Source organism: Aquarana catesbeiana, linkage group LG03 (assembly GCF_042186555.1).
Source record: "Aquarana catesbeiana isolate 2022-GZ linkage group LG03, ASM4218655v1, whole genome shotgun sequence".
Lineage (NCBI taxonomy): Eukaryota > Metazoa > Chordata > Amphibia > Anura > Ranidae > Aquarana > Aquarana catesbeiana.
The window spans coordinates 43,173,469-43,194,975 of record NC_133326.1 but is presented as its reverse complement, the minus strand read 5'-3'; the positions used below and the strand labels follow the sequence as shown (position 1 = coordinate 43,194,975).

Here is a 21,507-nt window from a genome sequence, read left to right as displayed (position 1 = left end):
TGCACAATTAATCGTTAAAAAAAACGTGATCTCGATTCAACCCCTCTGATCTCTATTGCAGAGTTTGCCGATTCTTTCATACAACAACTGGAGAGACTTATCTGCTCACTCAGCTGTCAAAAGAAAACATCCAGGCAGTCTGCCAAGTTTTTAAAATGAAACATTGTAACTAACTTCCTTCTTAGATCAAAGGGAAACTTCTGTGTGTAAAGAAAAAAAAATCCAGGCAGTCTGCCAAGTTTTTAAACAAAGTGCAAATGCAGGAAGTTTAACCACTTAAAGTCTAAATCTTTTTCCGACACTTGTTTAAGTTAAAATCAATATTTTTTGCTAGAAAATTACTTGGCAACCCCAAACATTATATATATTTTAGCAGAGACCCTAGGGAATAAAATGTCAATTGCTGCAATATTTTATGTCACAATGTATTTGCCCAGCACTCTTTCAAACGCATTTTTTTTTGAAAAAAAAATACACTAAAATTAATAAAAAAAAAAAAAAAAAAACGAAACAGGAAAGTTAACCCAATTTTTTTTGTTTTAACGTGAAAGATAATACTAACCCTACGACACTCACGAACACACACAACCCTCAACTACTGAGTATATTAGTACACAAAATGCAAAGGGTTATTAATAGTTTTAATAATAGTTTGAATTGTGATATGGGATGTCTGCACAAACAGGAAATGTTTTATTGTCCGAGAACAAATCCAACATAGCACACGATGGATGTATTGTGTGACACCCAGGGAAGCTGGTTTTGTATACTTTATACACTTTGTTATGACTATGTGTTTGCTCAAAAAAAAAAATTTTTTTATTTCTTCCAATAAAAAAAAAAAAAAAAAAAATTGAAATATTATTTATTAAATTTAGGCCAGTATGTATTCTGCTGCATATTCTTGGTAAAAAAAAAAAATAATCACAACAATTGTATATTGATTAGTTTGCACAAACGTTACAGTCTACAAACTATGGGATATATTTATGGAATTTTTATTCATTTTTACTAGTAATGGCGGCAATCAGTGACTTATAGCAGGACTGCGATTTTGCAGCGGCCATTCTGACACTTTTTGGGGACCAGCGACACCAATACAGTGATCAAAAAAAAAAATATGCACTGTCACTGTACAAATGACACTATGGCAGGGAGGGGGTTAACATCAAGGGCGATCAAAGGGTTAACTGAGTGCCTAGCCAGTGTTTGTGTACTGTGGGAGGTGCTCATGGCATGGATTCATGTCCCCGTTTTGCAGGAACACAGGAGCCATGACTTCCCTACTGACAGAACAGCAATGTGCCTTGTTTACATAGGCAGATCACCGTTCTGGCTCTCTGCCTAATGATCGGCGGGTCCCGGCAGACATCGAGTCCGCAGTACTCACACATCAGCTACCGCCACAGCGGGGGCAGGGCGCTGGCTGCGATCATCAGACCAGAAAGTGCAGGGTCACATACTAGGTACGCGATTTTGCGAAGCAAAGCCATCTTGCCTCCATATATCCAAGTGGTTAAAGGAAAATCGTACAAGAAAAATTTTCGTGCTTCCCACATCAGATAATTTTCCATGAATTGTCGTGATCGGTTCTGGAAAGCTGTGTTCCAACAATCAGCTTATCGTACGATCAATTCGAAAGCTCTATTTTTCATATGACTATCGTATCGCGTGTATGGGTCTTCAGAACCCACATGAGATTGTTCTGGGACCCAAGCGGTCTGTTACGTCACTGACTCGTACCCACAGATATACAACTCCTAACAGAATATATTTCATCATCCAAAATCATTCCCTTTTTAACAAAATCCACATGTTCTGTACATGTGATACAGAGGTCAAGAAAAGAAGCAACGTGTGGCATCAATGACATAATACAACACTAGACGGGTACATTACTACAAACGGGAGGATAGAGAGGTCTCCAAAAAGGTGAAATTTAACCTTTGATTCTCCCAGAAAATGAAAGAAGAAGGCGGAGTCTGTGGGTCTCTATAGGCCAGATTTCCAGATTTCTATAGGCCAGATTTGAGTGGAAAACTTTTAAAGCACAAGGTCACTTTTAGAAAGAAAGAAAAAAAAAAAAAAAAAAAAAAAAAAAAGCGCTGCGTAAACTGTTGGCGCTATATAAATCCTGTATTATAATAATAAATAATACAAGCCTATTACGGCTGCAAAGACTGTTGGGACTTGTAGTTTTCCTGTGTCGTTTTTTTTTTTAGATTGTGGTAGCCGGGGAGAAGAAGCATGCTGTCAAAATAGGGGCTCAGGGGGGTGCGGGAACTGGTGCAATTGTAACATGTTACAAAAGGTGAATTTGTCCTTAAAGATAGATTGTCGCGAGCCTTCTCTAATGAGGAGTCCATAAGACCCATCAGTGACCCCGCAAAGTTTTTGAAGTTTTTGATCAAACTCATTTGATTGGGTCGTCCTTGCACAAACTTAGAGGCCCTTTTTTTTTTTTACTATTCTGTAGACAAGACTATTACGACACCAGGGCCCCCCCCAGTCCTGGCCTATTACGGCACTAGGGCCCCCCCCCCAGTCCTGGCTTACTATAGTGGCCTATTACGGCACTAGGGCCCCCCCCCCCCCAGTCCTGGCCTATTACGGCACTAGGGCCCCCCCCCCCCCAGTCCTGGCCTATTACGGCACTAGGGCCCCCCCCCCCCCCAGTCCTGGCCTATTACGGCACTAGGGCCCCCCCCCCCCAGTCCTGGCCTATTACGGCACTAGGGCCCCCCCCCCAGTCCTGGCCTATTACGGCACTAGGGCCCCCCCCCAGTCCTGGCCTATTACGGCACTAGGGCCCCCCCCCCCAGCCCTGGCCTATTACGGCACTAGGGCCCCCCCCCCAGCCCTGGCCTATTACGGCACTAGGGCCCCCCCCCAGCCCTGGCCTATTACGGCACTAGGGGCCCCCCAGCCCTGGCCTATTACGGCACTAGGGGCCCCCCAGCCCTGGCTTATTACGGTACTAGGGCCCCCCCCAGCCCTGGCTTATTACGGTACTAGGGCCCCCCCCAGCCCTGGCCTATTACGGCACTAGGAGCCCCCCAGCCCTGGCCTATTACGGCACTAGGGCCCCCCCCAGCCCTGGCTTATTACGGTACTAGGGGCCCCCCAGTCCTGGCTTACTATAGTACTAGGGCCCCCCCAGTCCTGGCTTACTATAGTACTAGGGGCCCCCCAGTCCTGGCTTACTATAGTACTAGGGGCCCCCCAGTCCTGGCTTATTACGGTACTAGGGGCCCCCCAGTGCTGGCTTACTATAGTACTAGGGGCCCCCCAGTCATGGCTTATTATAGTACTAGGGGCCCTCCAGTCCTGGCTTATTATCGTACTAGGGGCCCCCCCAGTCCTGGCTTATTATAGTACTAGGGGCCCCCCAGTCATGGCTTACTATAGTACTAGGGGCCCCCCAGTCCTGGCTTACTATAGTACTAGGGGCCCCCCAGTCCTGGCTTACTATAGTACTAGGGGCCCCCCAGTCCTGGCTTATTATAGTACTAGGGGCCCCCCCAGTCCTGGCTTACTATAGTACTAGGGGCCCCCCAGTCCTGGCTTACTATAGTACTAGGGGCCCCCCAGTCCTGGCTTATTATAGTACTAGGGGCCCCCCAGTCCTGGCTTATTATAGTACTAGGGGCCCCCCAGTCCTGGCTTACTATAGTACTAGGGGCCCTCCAGTCCTGGCTTATTATAGTACTAGGGGCCCCAGTCCTGGCTTATTATAGTACTAGGGGCCCCAGTCCTGGTTTATTACATGATAAGGGCCCCTGATGGTGAGCCTGTGTCCCTCCAGCTGTAGATAGTGTCGGTGGATGGAGAGGAGCTCCCTACATAGAAGGGCCCCCCATTACCTCCTATGGTCACCCCCTGATATGAGTCTATAGAGAAGTGTGCCCCCCATATACATTATATACAGAGCTGAGTCACCTCCATGTCACACGCAGCCAGCCTATGACCACCACCCGCCCCTCCACACACAATGCCCGGCCATCCTCTCACCTCACAGCTCTTCTCCGGGGACCGCCGACTCTCCCATCAACCATCAACCAGCAATGACATCCACACCTCCGCCCTCCTGTACCTTCTACCTCGCAGTCTCCTGATGACAGTCACTTCCCTGACAACACAGCTGCTGCGACCTCTTTCACTCGATTGGACGCGGCCGCTGTCCCTCACCGCCCATCCCGCTTGGGATTGGGCAGAAACCGCAGACCCTCCTATTAGCCAGAAAGGGAGGCGGGAGCGAGTCACCAGGAGCAACGAGGAGCGCTGGCTCCGGGATTGGCTGAGGGCGACGTCACTTAACCCCTGACACGAGCCTGCTGGTGTGACACGTGCAGTGTGTGGCGGGATTGGGTTGTCATTGAGATGTGTGTAGACTGGAGGTGTCTATAGTGACACCCCAACCTCATGTATTATAATGGGAGCTGTCTGTACACCAGCCCAACCCCCATAGACAACAAAACAAGAGCTTATAGACTGGAACTTCACTCTCTCAATCAGCAGTGACTTTTTTTTTAATCCTTATGCTGCTAGCCTTATTAAATAGATAGGAAAATATATTATATTTACTTGTTTTATACTCTCTTTTTACATTTCTTCAGTCACTTCCTGGTTTCTGGCCTAGGCAAATGATGTCACACATCCCAGGAGTCTTCAGGAGGGGAGGAGGGGCTTTCTCAGCTAACCACACCCTCCTGTCTGAATGGCTGAGCTAAGGGCAGGTGTCACATTCGGGTACCCATCACATTTTGCTACCCGCTGGAGTGCGCATGCGCGACACCACCATATGCGTTCCAACACTGTTGTAAGACCACGTTGCCACAGGGCCCCTCGCCACGCTTCGGGCACGGCCTGGCTTCGCTCGGCATAATTATATTCTAACTCTATGTCCACTTGGATGGTGGGGCTTGAACCTGGACTCAGGGGTGTGGCCACAAAATTCTGTGCGAGCGCAGATCCCCACAGTGTTGGAACGCATATGGCAGCGCCGCACATGCGCAGTCCAGCGGGTAGCCAAATGTGATGGGTCGCCATATGTGATGCTACAAAGGTGGATTCCAGGAAGTAAATGCTACATGGATCATTTGCCCTTACTCAAGATGGCCACGGCTAGAAATGCTAGGGGGAGTTTTTCACAGTCATTTCATCAAAATAAAGCCTGGAGACGCGGATGGATGGGGGAGATTCCTTTGAATGTTAGCTCCCTACTGTCCCTGATGTGGAAGAAGTCCCTCTGTCCCTCTTCCCTCCTCATTTGTACCTCATTTTGGTCTGATCGATATAGTTGTATATAAAATGCGCTTTTTATCTTTCAGAAAGTGTTTCCCAGTGCTAAACCTTTCATCCAAATTATAAATTGCTGTATTTGTAAATTTTAAAAGCCAATATAAAGGAATAGTGGTGGTAAAAAAAAGTCCCTTGTGGATTCAATTAACTTTTTTTATTTTGGTTAATTCTCCTTTAAGGGGGTGTGGCAGGGGGCGTGTCCTATACCTACATACATTTGCTAGTAGGTGTCCCTCATTCCCATCCCAAAATGTTGGGAGGTGTGGTGCTCAGATGCAGTATAGCTCAGTTTTAGGGCCGGGTTCACATATGGGCGGCCGTGTCTGGGGTCCGTTGTGTGTCAGTTCATCAGTTCAAGTGCGATTCAGGTCCAAATTTTTGCCTGAATTCACACCTGAACCGGACCCAAACACGCACCGGCCGCCCTGGACATGTGTGAACTAGTGATGGGCTCAGACGTGTTCGGATTGAACCCACCAGGAAGCCATCACTGCATACCGCCCATAGGCGTGCGCACAGGGTGTGCCGGGTGTGCCCAGGCACACCCTAATCACCCCATGCGCATTAGTGTTATCGCACTGTGTAGCAGCAGGAACATGATTCTCCCTCTTACCTGCTCTGCCATAAGAAAAGTGTTTATGCTCTTCTCTTTCACTGTGCCGGCAGGGAGATCAATGTGTCGGGGTCATATATATGTAGGCACATACACATGCATGTGTGTTTGAGCTTAAGGGTGCACACCCTAATGCAATAGGCTGCGCACACCTATGATACCGCCAATCATAGGCAGTGAGGCGTTTCCCAACCAGTACTTGCACATACACATGTTGCCTATGATTGGCGGTGTGCAGTAATGGCTTCCTGGCGGGTTCGATCCGAGCCCATTCCTAATGCGAACCGGCTCCATTGAGAGCCAGTCACACTTAACCATCATGCGAATTGGATGCGGAAAAACCTGCATCCAATTCTAATATGTGTGAACCCGGTCTAAAGGTGATTGAGCTCCAGACAAATCTCTGAATACACACACACACACACACACATATATATATATATATATATATATATATATTTATATATATATATATATATATATACACACTATATTGTCAAAAGTATTGGGACGCCTGCCTTTACACACACATGAACTTTAATGGCATCCCAATCTTAGTCCGTAGGGTTCAATGCAGGCCAGTCAAGTTCCTGATTTTTTGGGAGCCCCATTAGGAGGCTTTGGTGAAATATCAGGGGTCTAAACAGGGGGGAATTTGCACCACACTGGGTGATTAGGGTGTGCCAAGGCACACCTGGCACACCCTGTGCGCACGCCTATGATTAGTACTTCCGCTGTCAGTTATTTTGGGTGAGTTACTAGTTATTGTCCTAGAAAGGGATCATCTCTACATACGCTGGAGAAGGCTCTGGCTCATTTGGTTACCTGCAGGTTAGCGCCATAGCCTGTGTGATGTGATGAGGGCAACTTCATATGACCCCCCCATAACAGGGCTACATATATAGAGAGAGAGACATATTTATATATCTCTATCTATCTATCTATCTATCTATCTATCTATCTATCTATCTATCTATCTATCTATCTATCTATCTATCTATCTATCTATCCATCTATCTACACACACACTATATTACCAAAAGTATTAGGACACCTGCCTTTACACGCACATGAACTTTACTGGCATCCCATTCTTAGTCTGTAGGGTTTAATATTGTGTTGGCCATCCCTTTGCAGCTATAACCGCTTCAACTCCTCCGGGAAGGCTGTTCACAAGGTTTAGGAGTGTGTCTATGGGAATGTTTGACCATTCTTCCAGAAGCGCATTTGTAAAGTTAGGCACTGATGTTGGACGAGAAGGCCAGGCTTGCAGTCTCCGCTCATCCCAGTCATCCCAAAGGTGTTCTGTCGAGTTGAGGTCAGGACTCTGTGCAGGCCAGTCAAGTTCCTCCACCCCAAACTCGCTCATCCATGTCCTTATGGACCTTGCTTTGTGCACTGTTGCGCAGTCATGTTGGAACAGGAAGGGGCCATCCCCAAACTGTTCCCTCAAAGTTGGGAGCATGAAATTGTCCAAAATGTCTTGGTATGCTGACACCTTAAAGCGGAGTTCCACCCAAAAGTGGAACTTCAGTTTTAAGCACTCCTCACCCCCTTACATGCCACATTTGTCACATCATTTTTTGGGGGGAGGAGTGGGTACCTTTTTTTTAGTGGGACTTCCTATCCCACTTCCTTCTTCCTCTTCTCTGCTGCCTAGGCGACTCCTCCTCTCGCCCTAGGCGGCCCCTCCCTGCCAGCAATCTTCTGGGACATGTCACAGGTTCCAGAAGATTGCTTGGCCAATAGCAGAGAGCAGCGTGACTCGCGCATGCGCAGTGCGTGCCCGGCCGTGAAGCTGTAAGCCCACAGTTGCTATGACGGCGCAGCGGAGAGGAGGTGGAGAGGAGCGAGGCTCCGGGCGCCCTCATTGCTGGACCGTGGGACAGGTAAGTGTCTGTTTATTAAAAGTCAGCAGGTACACTTTTTGTAGCTGCTGACTTTTAATAGACTAAAAAAAATGGGTGGAACTCTGCTTCAAGAGTTCCCTTCACTGGAACTAAGGGTCCAAGCCCAATCCCTGAAAGACAGCCCCACTCCATAACCCCCCTCTAACCAAATGATTTGGACCAGTGCACAAAGCAATGTTCATATAGACATAAGTGAGCGAGTTTGGGGTGGAGGAATTTGACTGGCCTATTCAGAGTCCTGACCTCAACCCGACAGAACACCTCTGGGATGAATTAGAGCGGAGTCTGCGAGCCAGACCTTCTCGTCCAACATCAGTGCCTGACCTCACATATGCACTTCTGGAAGAATGGTCAAACATTCTCATAGACAAACTCCTAAACCTTGTGGACAGCCTTCCCAGAAGAGTTGAAGTTGCTATAGCTGCAAAGGGTGGGCCAACTCAATATTGAACCCTACGGACTAAGACTGGGATGCCATTAAAGTTCATGTGCGTGTAAAGGCAGGTGTCCCAATACTTTTGTATATATATATATATATATATATATATATATATATATATATATATATATATATAAACTCTCGGCGGAGCTGCTGATTTAAGCAGGCTTGTTACCTTCACTCTTGACACCCCTGCTTCACCGGCACCAGGTCTAGGGTTCCGTTGAGTTTACCTCTTGACGATAAACGCACCAACACTTGAGTACGTCTTCAGTGCTTTATTGAACAAAGTAACAAAGGAAGTAGCAGGAAAGAGGCAGGAGGGAAGCTACAGGGAAGCTCAAATACCTTTCTTTAAGATTCTTGAGAATGTCCTTTAAAGTTGAATATTGTAATTGGATGCAATCCCCCTGTGGGACACAATCTCCGCCCGTCTGGATAGGCCTCTCTCACTAGCCCAGCAGCCAGTACGTAGCACGAACAAAAGTCTCTGCCACAGACTTGCTTGAAATAAATCCGTACAATCCTCTGCCACAGGATGTATTAAACTTTGCGGTGAATGTCAGACACAGTACTTGGACCTCTAAGCCAACCCGGCAGTACTATGCTGTAGAACTACTTTAGGATACGTTCTCCAACCGAGTCACCAGGCCCCTCTCCAGACCAGCACTCTGCATGATCCTTCCATGACGGGTCCTCCCCTGGGATCTTCTCGGGTGTCCAGGTTCTTCACTCTGGATAGACAGCTCAGGACCATTCCTCAGCTGCTGTGGTAGGCCCCAGACATGCTTCTGGGCCCACCCACGTGCCGCAGCGGCGTGGGCCTCCGGAACGGAGGACCACGAGGTAGCATTCTAATGCATACCTGTCGGCCAGGAGGGCCAGCAGGTGGCTGTGAAACGAACCCCAAAACATGGCGTCTGTCCCATAAATACCCCCTCCCAGAATGCAACTCGGAGGACCACCTCCACCAAGTTGTCTCCGGGACAGAGGAGCACTCATACACTTCAACACGTTGCCTTTCCAACACTAGCCAATGGTAACAGCGACACCCACCGGCTCAGTGTGGAACCACACGCAATATCAGCCAAGCTGGAACAGAGGCAAATCTAACTCCCCTATCAGTTGGTAGATCACAAATCTACCAGCGCTACATATATATATATATATATATATATATATATATATATATATATATATATATATATATATATTCTGTGTGTATTTCATACACGTTCAGGGATCTCTGGTCCATGGTCCAGTTCGGATTTTGGTCCTCTCCCCCAGGCTAATATAAACTCACCTGTGACAGACAGCCAGTGCTCTCTGCCTGGGGCTGACCAAGGGGCTGTGCCAACAGATTGATGCTATACAGGAACAAACACAGAGGCTGTTTGAACAGCTAGCCACTGCTGCAAAAGCGGATAGGAAAACCCTGACTGAGGTTGTGGAGATGCTAGCACAGTGGTCACCTGCTAAAATTGATGATGTGGGAGACAAACCCTCAGCCATCCATGTGGTTCGCTTTCTGTCTAATATGACTGCAGAAGATGATCCAGAGGCCTATCTGCTAACATTTGAATGGGCCGCTGAGAGGGAAGGTTGGCCTAAAACCCAGTGGGCAGGACTGGTCGCCCCCTTGCTTTCTGGAGAATCGTAGAAGGCCTATCTGGAGTCGGCAGAAGTGGGAGACTATGAAAAGGTCAAGAGGTAAATCCTGACGTGTCTCGGTGTCACGTTGGCAGTTCGAGCACAGCGAGTACACAGCTGGTTCTTCCAAGACGAGGGGCCCCCAAGATCGCAGATGTTTGCCCTGATCCACCTGGTGCGGAAATGGCTACAGCCGGAGTCCCTGTTTGGGCCACAAATAGTGGAGCATGTGGTCATGGACCGGTTCCTGAGGTCACTGCTAATTCCCCTGTAGAAGTGGGTGAGTCAAGGAGACCCCAAGTCGGCAATCTGGTGGAGCTCGTTGAGACATACTTTGCTGCAGAGAGCCTGGTCACCACCCCTGCAGCCGCACAGACTTTCCACCCAAAGCCACGATCTCCCCAGGCATCCGGTAAGACTGTTCCAGGGGAAGTGGGTGGTAGGCATGGCAAGGAGATAGGGGGGAGGATTTTTGGTGCCACGACTTAAGTTTGGCGTCCAAAACAAGGGAAGCCACTGCCTGTCAGCAAACCAAACTGGGGCAACATCAGGTGTTTCCGTTGCCAAGAACTGGGACATGTTGCAGCAAACTGTCCATTGACAGATGAACCCATGCAGTGTGATGTATCCCTTAGAAGGCAGACTATGTTTGCTGCTGTTTAATGCGCTGCAACGCCAAGTGTAGGAAAACACATGTGCCAAATGACTGTTAATAATAAGCCTATAATGGCCTTGCTGGACTCTGGAAGTCTAATGACTTTGGTTAAAGCTGAGATGGTCGAAACTAAGAATTTTCATGCTAAAAAAGTTGCAGTGATCTGTGTACATGGGGATATCCGAGAGTATCCTATAGCCACTGCTAACTTTAAAACTGACTTAGGTACAGTGATCCATTTGGTTGGATTTGTGCCCCACTTGGTACACAAGGCCATCATTGGTAGGGACTTCCCTAAGTTTTGGGAACTGTGGGATCATCAAAACTGGTGTTTGCTTCTATTTCCTCACTTCAAGGTTCCCAGTAATGTCAGGAATTCTTCCCATGTGCATTGGATCACAAACCTAATTGGACTGTATTTCATCATTCTGCTCAATGTGTACTTTTGGGTGTAGTGCAGTCACTACATTAGCACACTATATCATTTATTCACATTTATTATGATTGGAGTTTGTGCTATTATGTCACTTACATGTTTGTATCACATATAATTCTATGCTATTATGTCACTTATATGTTTATATTACATATAACTTTATCACCTTCCTTTCTTTGCAACTTTAGCGCTGCACTTATTATACTTTAATTACAAAGTATATCAACCAGGTAAAAGGAAGCCCAAACATATTTACCACATAAACCTGTTAAAGCCCTGGAAGGATAGATTGGCATTAGATTGGTATTAACTGCGAGGTCCCTCCCGGTAACGCCTAAGGGTACTGAGTACCCTCTGATCCCTGAGGTCATGGTTCCAGACACCCTGTCGTATTCCCAAAAACGGAAAGATAGAGAATTCCTGATAAGGAATCAAGAGAAATTTTCAGAGTTACCTGGCACGACTTCAGCAGTTCAGCATGATATTGTTACTGAACCTGGGGTCCGTGTCAAGCTCAACCCGAACCGAATTCCCGAAGCTAGAAGAAAGGATATCAGTGGTGATGTTAAAAGGTTGTTGGAGCTAAATGTCATTCAGGAATCTAATGTTTTGCTGTCGGAATAAACTCTGAAGGTTTTTCTGACGGAGTTCCGACGGAATTCCGCTCAAGCTGTCCTGCATACACACGGTCACACAAAATTCTGACCATCCAGAACGTGGTGACGTACAACACGTATGACGGGACTAGAAAATGGAAGTTCAATAGCCAATAGCCAATAGCTTCCGTCTCGTACTTGCTTCAGAGTATGCATCGTTTTTGGTGCGTCGGAACAGCATACGGTCGAGCGTTTTTTACGACAGTAATTTATTCAGTTGGAAAAATATATTACATGTTCTCTATCTAAGTCCGTCTGAATTTTCGACAGAAAAAGTCAGATGGGGCATACACACGGTCGGAATATACAATGAGAAGCTCCCATTGGACTCTTTCTGTCGGAAATTCCGCTCGTGTGTACGCAGCATAATAGTGACTGGTCTAGCCGCATCGTGTTAGTCCCAAAACCGGATGGCACTTGGAGGTTCTGTAACGACTTCAGAAAGCTTAATGCAGTGACAAAGTTTGACATATACCCAATGCCCAGGGTAGATGAACTTATAGACCGACTTGGCAAAGCCCGCTATCTGACCACTTTGGACTTGACAAAAGGTTATTGTCAAATACCCCGACTGCTAGCGCCAAAGAGAAGACTGCATTTGTGACCCCGGAGGGTTCCTTTCAATGTAAAAAAATTGCCTTTGGGTTGCGAAATGCCCCTGCGACATTTCAGAGGGCCATGGACAGGACCCCACCGATGGTATGCAGCAGCCTATCTAGATAACATAGTGGTACATAGCACGGACTGGGAGTCTCACTTTCCCCGTGTCCAGGCTGTCCTTGATTCCCTCTTCAAAGAAGGTTTTACGGCAAATCCAAAAAAATGTGCCATTGGTTTAGAGGAAGCCAGGTATTTGGGCTACACTATTGGCTGTTGTGTCATAAAACCTCAAGTGAATAAAAAAGAAGCCATCCAGGAGTGGCCACGTCCTGCAAACAAGAAGCAGGTCAGGGCCTTTCTTGGGATCGCAGGGTATCATAGAAGGTTTATCCCGAATTTTGCAACTACAGCTGCCCCACTGACGGACCTTACGAAACGGGAAAGACTCCATAATGGTGAAATGGTCTCCAGTAGCAGAGAAATCTTTTCAAGTCTTGAAGGCTCTTTGTGCACAGCCAGTGCTGTACTCCCCCGATTTCTCCAAAGATTTCAGACGGGTTCAGACGGATGTGTATCGGGGCAGTATTGTCACAGGTACACAATGGGGAAGAACACCCTGTAGTTTACCTAACCAGAAAGCTCAATGACCATGAGAAAAAGTATGCAGTCATTGAAAAGGAATGTTTAGCCATAAAGTGGGCCGTGGACGCGCTAAGGTTTATAGGGTGCCAGTTTGATTTAGTAACTGATCATGCTCCCCTGAAATGGATGGCCCAAAAGGAGACTAATAGATTGGAAAACCGGTGGTTTTTGGCTCTACAGGATTACTCCCTCACTGTAAAACACAGGCCAGGTGTTGAGATGGGGAATGTAGATGCCCTGTCTCATGTTCACTCCTGTTGGGCCACAGGTGTTCCAACTCTGGGGTTGAAACAAGGGGGGGATATGTAGCAGAGCGTCGCAGAGAGAGCCGGGAAAAGTTCTGTTCTGGGTTTATACCTCTCCCAGGCTCCTCTCATACACGTTCAGGGATCTTTGATCCATGGTCCAGTTCGGATCTTGGTCCTCTCCCCCAGGCCAATGTAAACTCACCTGTGACAGGCAGCCAGTGCTCTCTGCCGAGGAAACACGGGCAACACTGGTCTGTGAGAGCGAAAGGTTGGTAAAAAGCTGTTAAACTGTATCTATGGAAGCTGACAAGCTGTAGGCTTCCTCAGCCTGGTAGTTATGGCCTGTATATATTGTATAGTTAGTGCAGTCACAGCTAGGTTTTTGTTTTCTGGAACACTGTACAGCACCTATGTATATAGACTTGTATACAGTCAGGTCCATAAATATTGGGACATTGACACAATTCTAATCTTTTTGGCTCTATACACCACCACAATGGATTTGAAATGAAACAAACAAGATGTGCTTTAACTGCAGACTTTCAGCTTTAATTTGAGGGTATTTATATCCAAATCAGGTGAACGGTGTAGGAATTACAACAGTTTGTATATGTGCTTACCCACTTTTTAAGCGACAAAAAGTAATGGGACAATTGGCTGCTCAACTGTTCCATGGCCAGGTGTGTGTTATTCCCTCATTATCCCATTTACAAGGAGCAGATAAAAGGTCCAGAGTTCATGTCAAGTGTGCTATTTGCATTCTGAATCTGTTGCTGTCAACTCTCAATATGAGATCCAAAGAGCTGTTACTATCAGTGAAGCAAGCCATCATTAGGCTGAAAAAACAAAACAAACCCATCAGAGAGATAGCAAAAACATTAGGTGTGGCCAAATCAACAGTTTGGAACATCCTTAAAAAGAAAGAACGCACCGGTGAGCTCAGCAACACCGAAAGACCTGTAAGACCACGAAAACAACTGTGGTGAATGACCGAAGAATTCTTTCCCTGGTGAAAAAAACACCCTTCACAACAGTTGGCCAGATCAAGAACACTCTCCAGGAGGTAGGTGTATGTGTGTCAACAATCAAGAGAAGATTTCAGAGTGAATACAGAGGGTTCACCACAAGATGTAAACCATTGGTGAGCCTCAAAAACAGGAAGGCCGGATTAGAGTTTGCCAAACATCTAAAAAAGCCTTCACAGTTCTGGAACAACATCCTATGGACAGATGAGACCAAGATCAACTTGTACCAGAGTGATGGAAAGAAAAGAGTATGGAGAAGGAAAGGAACTGCTCATGATCCAAAGCATACCACCTTATTGGTGAAGCATGGTGGTGATAGTGTCATGGCGTGGGCATGTATGGCTGCCAATGGAACTGGTTCTCTTATATGTATTGATGATGTGACTGCTGACAAAAGCAGCAGGATGAATTCTGAAGTGTTTCGCGCAATATTATCTGCTCATATTTAGCAAAATGCTTCAGAATTCATTGGACGGCGCTTCACAGTGCAGATGGACAATGACCCGAAGCATACTGCGAAAACAACCAAAGAGTTTTTTAAGGGAAAGAAGTGGAATGTTATGCAATGGCCAAGTCAATCACCTGACCTGAATCCGACTGAGCATGCATTTCACTTGCTGAAGACAAAACTGAAGGGAAAATGCCCCAAGAACAAGCAGGAACTGAAGACAGTTGCAGTAGAGACCTGGCAGAGCATCACCAGGGATGAAACCCAGCATCTGGTGATGTCTATGTGTTCCAAACTTCAGGCTGTAATTGACTGCAAAGGATTTGCAACCAAGTATTAAAAAGTGAAAGTTTGATGGATGATTGTTAATCTGTCCCATTACTTTTGGTCGCTTAAAAAGTGGGAGGCACATATACAAACTGTTGTAATCCCTACACCGTTCACCTGATTTGGATGTAAATACTCTAAAATTAAGGCTGAAAGTCTGCAGTTAAAGCACATCTTGTTTGTTTTATTGTGGTGGTGTATATAGCCAAAAAGATTAGAATTGTGTTGATGTCCCAATATTTATGGACTTGACTGTATATCACAAATAAACACCGCACTGTTTGTCACTACCTCACTGGATTTGGTATCTGTGCCTGAAAGACTGATCATCCCAGAAAGCTTGGTTACTATATATATACACTAAATTAATGGTTGTTACACCTGCCAGACCAGTTTTAATGTATATTTTTCAAAATGTTCATGTGAATATTATTATATACAGTAGGGGAAATGACACAAAAGGATTGCTTTGCTAGACACAAATATCCTGTTAGGAACAAACATACACATCTACCTGTTGCCCGACATTTTATAGTATGTTCCTACTCAATTTCCCAACTTAACAGCCAGCTTCACACTATTGCGAAATTGGATGCGAGTTCCCCCCCCGCATCCAATTCGCAATAGCAGGAGATTTTGACCGGCTCTCTATAGAGCCGGTTCACATACTGTATCTCCGGTGCAAATTTGCACAGGGGTCCTGTGTGTCTTTTGATCCGTTTCAGGTCCAAATTCAGGCAAAAATTTGGGCTTAAATCGGACTTGAAACAGTGAATAGGGACGAACCGGACCCCTGCTGGAAGATAGTGTAAACACAGCCTTAAGGGTAATTCCACATTCGTGGAAAAAAAATTAGCAAATATAAAAAAAATATATAACGTATACAATTGCAACTCAAGTGATATTGTAATTGAATGGTATTAAAAATAACCTTTCCTTTTCAATCTGCAGAGCTGTGATTTTCTGTAAAATGCAATATGGCTACCTGAATACATTCTGTACACACATGGTGTATAGAACGCCCCCCCAGGAAATGTCCTGCTTCTGTGATTTCCTGCTTCTGTGATTGGCTTACTAATTTTTCTAGAAGTCTGCACTAAGATACAAATCAGATTTTGAGCAACATTGTCATTTTTGATGAGATACATCTGTGACAGACCCAACCGGGACAGAAGCTTTTGGAGGGGACTGCAGGCTAGCCTCTTGCCTACTGACTATGGGCTCTGGAGTTCGGGGGGGGGGGCAGTATTCTCTGGGAGGTGGTGCCTGGGGGACCTTTGGATTCAAGTCCATGTCTCCTCAAAACATACCGATTCTGGCAACTGGAGGACCCATATACATATTTGGGGCCTCTATGCCCAAACCAGCATTGACTGCCTCAACCCCCCTCCTAGACTCAGAGCAGATGTTAATATAATCAGGTCAAAACAACCTGGTGCTGGGGTCTCCTGCTAGAGTTTGTTTATTTTTAAAGCGGAGCTCCACCCAAAAGGGTGTTGTTTCCTCCGCCCCCCCCCCCCACTGCCACATTTGGCACCTTTTGGGGGAGCGGATACCTGGTATCCGCTCCCACTTCCTCGTAAGATCACCGCAATCTTGTGCGGCGATCTACGCAATGTCCAGCCCCCTCCTCTCCCCCTCCCCCCACTGCCTTCTGGTAGATGTACAGGTCCCCGAAGACAGCGGGTCCATTCAGAAAGCACAGCGCGACTCGCACATGTGCGGTAGGAAACAGACTGTGAACCTACAAGGCTTCACTTCCTTTTTCCCTTGGTAAGGATGCTGGCGCCTGCACCCTGAGCCGATGGATTGGCTGGGGTGCCGACATTGCGGGCTCCCTGGATAGGTAAGTGTCCTTATCAGGGCCAGCCTTACCATGGGATCCAATGGGACCATTAGTCCCGGGTGGCAGGTTCTGAGGGGCGGCACATTGACGCCCAGGAAGACACTGGTCCCGCCTGATCGCTCCACTCCACACGCCCGCCCCGCTTTGCCCCTCTCCTTATTCCACTGTGTGGATGGTACCGCGCTGCTGCTATTACATGTAATGACAGAGCACAGCTGGCTGCCCGCCCATCCTCTCCGCGGCTCCCCCCACATTGTTTCTGACAAGGGAAAGCCAGCTGACAGGCTGACGGCAAACAGCGTGAAGGGGGAGGAGCTTTCTGCTGAGCAGAGACCCCATGATGAAAGAGGGATCGCTATGGCGTGGCTGAAACTGAGAGAAAGTAAGTACCAGTGCCACTAATCCCATCTCCACCTGTGTCTAACACCCCTACTACCTCTGCCTGTGTCTAACCCCCTGCCTGTGTCTAAGCCCCTCCCTACCACCCCTGCCTGTGTCTAACCCCCCCTCCCTACTACCCTGCCTGTGTCTAACCCCCTCCTTACCACTCCTGTCAATGTCTAACCCCCCTCCCTACCACCCCTACCTGTGTCTAACCCCCTCCCTACCACCCCTGCCTGTGTCCAAACCCCTCTACCACCCCTGCCTGTGTCTAACCCCCTCACTACCACCCCTGCCTGTGTCCAACCCCCTCTACCACCCCTGCCTGTGTCTAACCCCCTCCCTACCACCCCTGCCTGTGTCTAAACCCCCCTGCCACCCCTGCCTGTGTCTAGTTGGTCAGAAATTACGAACGTCAAGAACGCAGTGAAGTACAACACATACGACGAGCCGAGAAAAATGAAGTTCAATAGCCAGTGCTGCTCTTCTGCTTGATTCCGAGCATGGGTGGCACTTTGTGTGTCGGAATTGTCTACACACGATCGGAATTTCCACGAACAGATTTTGTTGTCGGAAAATTTTAGATCCAGCTCTCAAACTTTGTGTGTCAGAAATTCCGCTGGAAAAAGTCAGATGGAGCCCACACACGGTCAGAATTTCCGACAACAAGCTCCGATTGCACATTTTCCGTCGGAAAGTCCGACCGTGTGTACAGGGAATTACTCTTTAAAGTCATGGTTATAGACCATATACACTAAAAAAACAGAACAAGTACTGGATTGAATGCCTAAAGTAGATTACAACCCAGGAGGTTTAAATTCTGACTTGGATCTGAATTTACTCCTCTGAATGAGATATGATTTCATTTTCGGTGGAACCATTCCTATAATGGGGGCATTCATACCTGTAATCATATATATGATTTTTTTTTTCATTGTAAGATGTATTTGGAACAAATTTTTTGGATATGCATATATAGTAATTATATTACATTTTACACCTGAATGTTCCTTTCCACGGTGAGACGATCGTATCTTCTTAAGACCTCATTTACACTTGTGGATGTGGTGGGGGGTGAGTAAACACTTTTACCGCTCCCCCTAAACACTCAACTAATGTACTTATTGCCGGTGTTCTGACAAGAAAGGTCCCCCCATCGGATAGTGTCCAACCTGTACTGCACAGACGCAGCGCAGTATGGGGGGCAAAGGAGACCCAAAAGTCTCCGAAGATATACAGCTGTTCATGAGCTCTACACGGCGCCTGCGCACTTAATACTACATTCTGTCACGCGCTCCCGATGCTTGTGGGGGTGGATTTCTCAAATGGGCGTATCTTTGCGGGGCGTGTTTACACAACTGAATGGTGGATTTAGCAATGTTGATGGGCGGGTTTGGTGGTCCTATTTAATCACGTAACACAAACAATTTTCCACAGTATCAGTGCGCAGGCCCTGTAGCCATCCTGTTGTGAAGGGGTTAAGATATATTGTAGCTTGGAACTACCCGGCCTTATCACCGCCCCAGCTCTGCCCATTGTGTAGGCACACCGCCCCTTGCAGAGTTGCACAAGCATCGGGAGCGCGCATGAACGCGTGACAGAATGTAGTATTAAGTGCGCAGGCGCCGTGTGTAGCTCATGAACAGCTGTTCATCTTCGGAGACTTTCGGCGTCTCCTTTGTGCGCCTGCGCAGTACAGGGCGGACACTATCCGATGGGGGATATTTCTCGACAGGACACCGGAACACCAGAGATCTTCAAATAACGTTCAGATTTTGTATTCAAGATGATCAAATCACAGCGGAAAAATGCAAAGCTTCAATGCTGCTCAGGTATGTGATGCCTGACAAAGGGATCCTGCGCAACCCCAAAACGTTGCATTCTTCCACTGTGATGTGATCATCTTGAATAAAACATTTGGCATTTACAGTATCTCACAAAAGTGAGTACACCCCTCACATTTTTGTAAATATTTTATTATATCTTCTCATGTGACAACACTGAAGAAATGACACTTTGTTACAATGTAAATTTGCTGTCCCCTCAAAATAACTCAACACACAGCCATTAATGTCCAAACCGCTGGCAACAAAAGTGAGTACACCCCTAAGTGAAAATGTCCAAAATTGGGCCAAATTTGCCATTTTCCCTCCCATTTGTCATGTGACTCTTTAGTGTTACAAGGTCTCAGGTGTGAATAGGGAGTAGGTGTGTTCAATTTGGTGTTTGGTCACTGGAAGTTCAACATGGCACCTCATGGCAAAGAACTCTCAGAGGATCTGAAAAAAAGAATTGTTGCTCCACATAAAGATGGCCTAGGCTATAAGAAGATTGCCAAGACCCTGAAACTGAGCTGCAGCACAGTGGCCAGGACCATACAGTGGTTAAACAGGACAGGTTCCACTCAGAACAGGCCACGCCATGGTCGACCAAAGAAGTTGAGTGCACGTGCTCAGCGTCACATCCAGAGGATGTCTTTGGGAAATAGACATATGAGTGCTGCCAGCATTGCTACAGAGGTTGAAGGGGTGGGGGGCCAGCCTGTCAGTTCTCAGACCATACGCCACACACTGCATCAAATTGTTCTGCATGGCTGTTGTCCCAGAGGGAAGCCTCTACTAAAGATGATGCACAAGAAAGCCTGCAAACAGTTTGCTGAAGACAAGCAGACTAAGGAAATAGATTACTGGAACCATGTCCTCTGGTCTGATGAGACCAAGATAAACTTATTTGGTTCAGATGTTGTCAAGCGTGTGTGGCGGCAACCAGGTGAGGAGTACAAAGACAAACGTGTCTTGCCTACAGTGAAGCATGGTGGTGGGAGTGTCAAGGTCTGGGGCTGCATGAGTGCTGCCGATACCTGGGAGCTACAGTTCATTGAGGAAACCATGAATGCCAACATGTACTGTGACATACTGAAGCAGAGCATGATCCCATCCCTTCAGAGACTGGGCCGCAGGGCAGTATTCCAACATGATAATGACCCTAATCACACCTCCAAGACGAACACTGCCTTGCTAAAGAAGCTGAGGGTAGTGATGGACTGGCCAAGCATTGAGCATCTGTGGGGCATCCTCAAACGGAAGGTGGAGGAGCGCAAGGTCTCTAACATCAACCAGCTCCGTGATGTCGTCATGGAGGAGTGGAAGAGGACTCCAGTGGCAACCTGTGAAGCTCTGGTGAACTCCATGCCCAAGAGGGTTAAGGCAGTGCTGGAAAATAATGGTGGTCATACAAAATATTGACACTTTGGGCCCAATTTGGACATTTTCACTTAGGGGTGTACTCACTTTTGTTGCCAGCGGTTTAGACATTAATGGCTGTGTGTTGAGTTATTTTGAGGGGACAGCAAATTTACACTGTTATACAAACTGTACACTCACTACTTTACATTGTAGCAAAGTGTCATTTCTTCAGTGTTGTCACATGAAAAGATATAATAAAATATTTACAAAAATGTGAGGGGTGTACTCACTTTTGTGAGATACTGTATTTGAAGATTCTTGGTGTGATGGCATTATGTATGTTGTGCCATGATGTTACCAGTTCTCAGCTGGCTTATGCTGTAGCACCAACTTCCTAGCCTACTATAGGGATGTGTGCAATAGGAATGTTGTTCACTGTCCATTCAACTGAATAGGGCTCCGCCACAACCACGTGTAATGAATGCAGTTGTGGTAGGGTGGGTTTTAGGGGTTAAAACAGGCAGTGAGCAAGTGACAGAACACCCCCTCACCGCCTTCCAAAGACCAATCCAATGCATATTCCTCTTCAGAGGGCAAAGCAAGTGTAAATGTGTCCTTGGGCTTCATTCACACAGGGCTTATCAATGCATACCCCGCGTGAGAGCCATGTTTACTTGCACAGGGATGCAGGCATTGATGTCAATTACAACACAGAAGCTGCAAGGACATAGCCACTGCTCCCAATTTGAGATCCGTGTGGGTGCGGCTGCACAGCCCTGAACGCAGACAGGGGCTGCACAGCCGCAGATCGATCTGGGTGCCCATGCTGACCCGTGTCTACAGCCAAAAGCACCTACAATGAGCACATGAGCATCAGAACTGAACCATGGAGCAATGGAAGAAGATGGCCTAGGGATATATTAGGCAGCACATGAGCATGTTGTCCCTGAAGATGTGTTTGTTGAAAGCAGAAAGAAACTGACAAATGTAAGGATTTGAGTGACTTTGACAATGACCAAATTCTAATAGCTACACAAATGGGTCAGAGCAACTACAAAACTGTAGCTCTTGTGGGATGTTCTCGGTCCGCAGTGGTCAAGACCTACCAAAAGTGGTCGAAGGAAGGTAAATTGGTGAAACAAAAA

At 46.8% G+C, this 21,507-nt stretch overlaps 1 protein-coding gene across 1 annotated transcript in view; it reads right to left on the bottom strand.

Moving 5' to 3' along the window:
* The window catches only part of ABHD2 (abhydrolase domain containing 2, acylglycerol lipase), a 120,203-nt gene extending 116,042 nt beyond the window's left edge, over positions 1 to 4,161 (bottom strand). Inside the window, exon 1 of the mRNA XM_073618445.1 lies at positions 4,012 to 4,161. The gene's annotated coding sequence lies outside the window, so the exon portion shown is untranslated. The remainder of the gene's footprint in view (positions 1 to 4,011) is intronic.
* Positions 4,162 to 21,507: the final 17,346 nt, after the last annotated feature.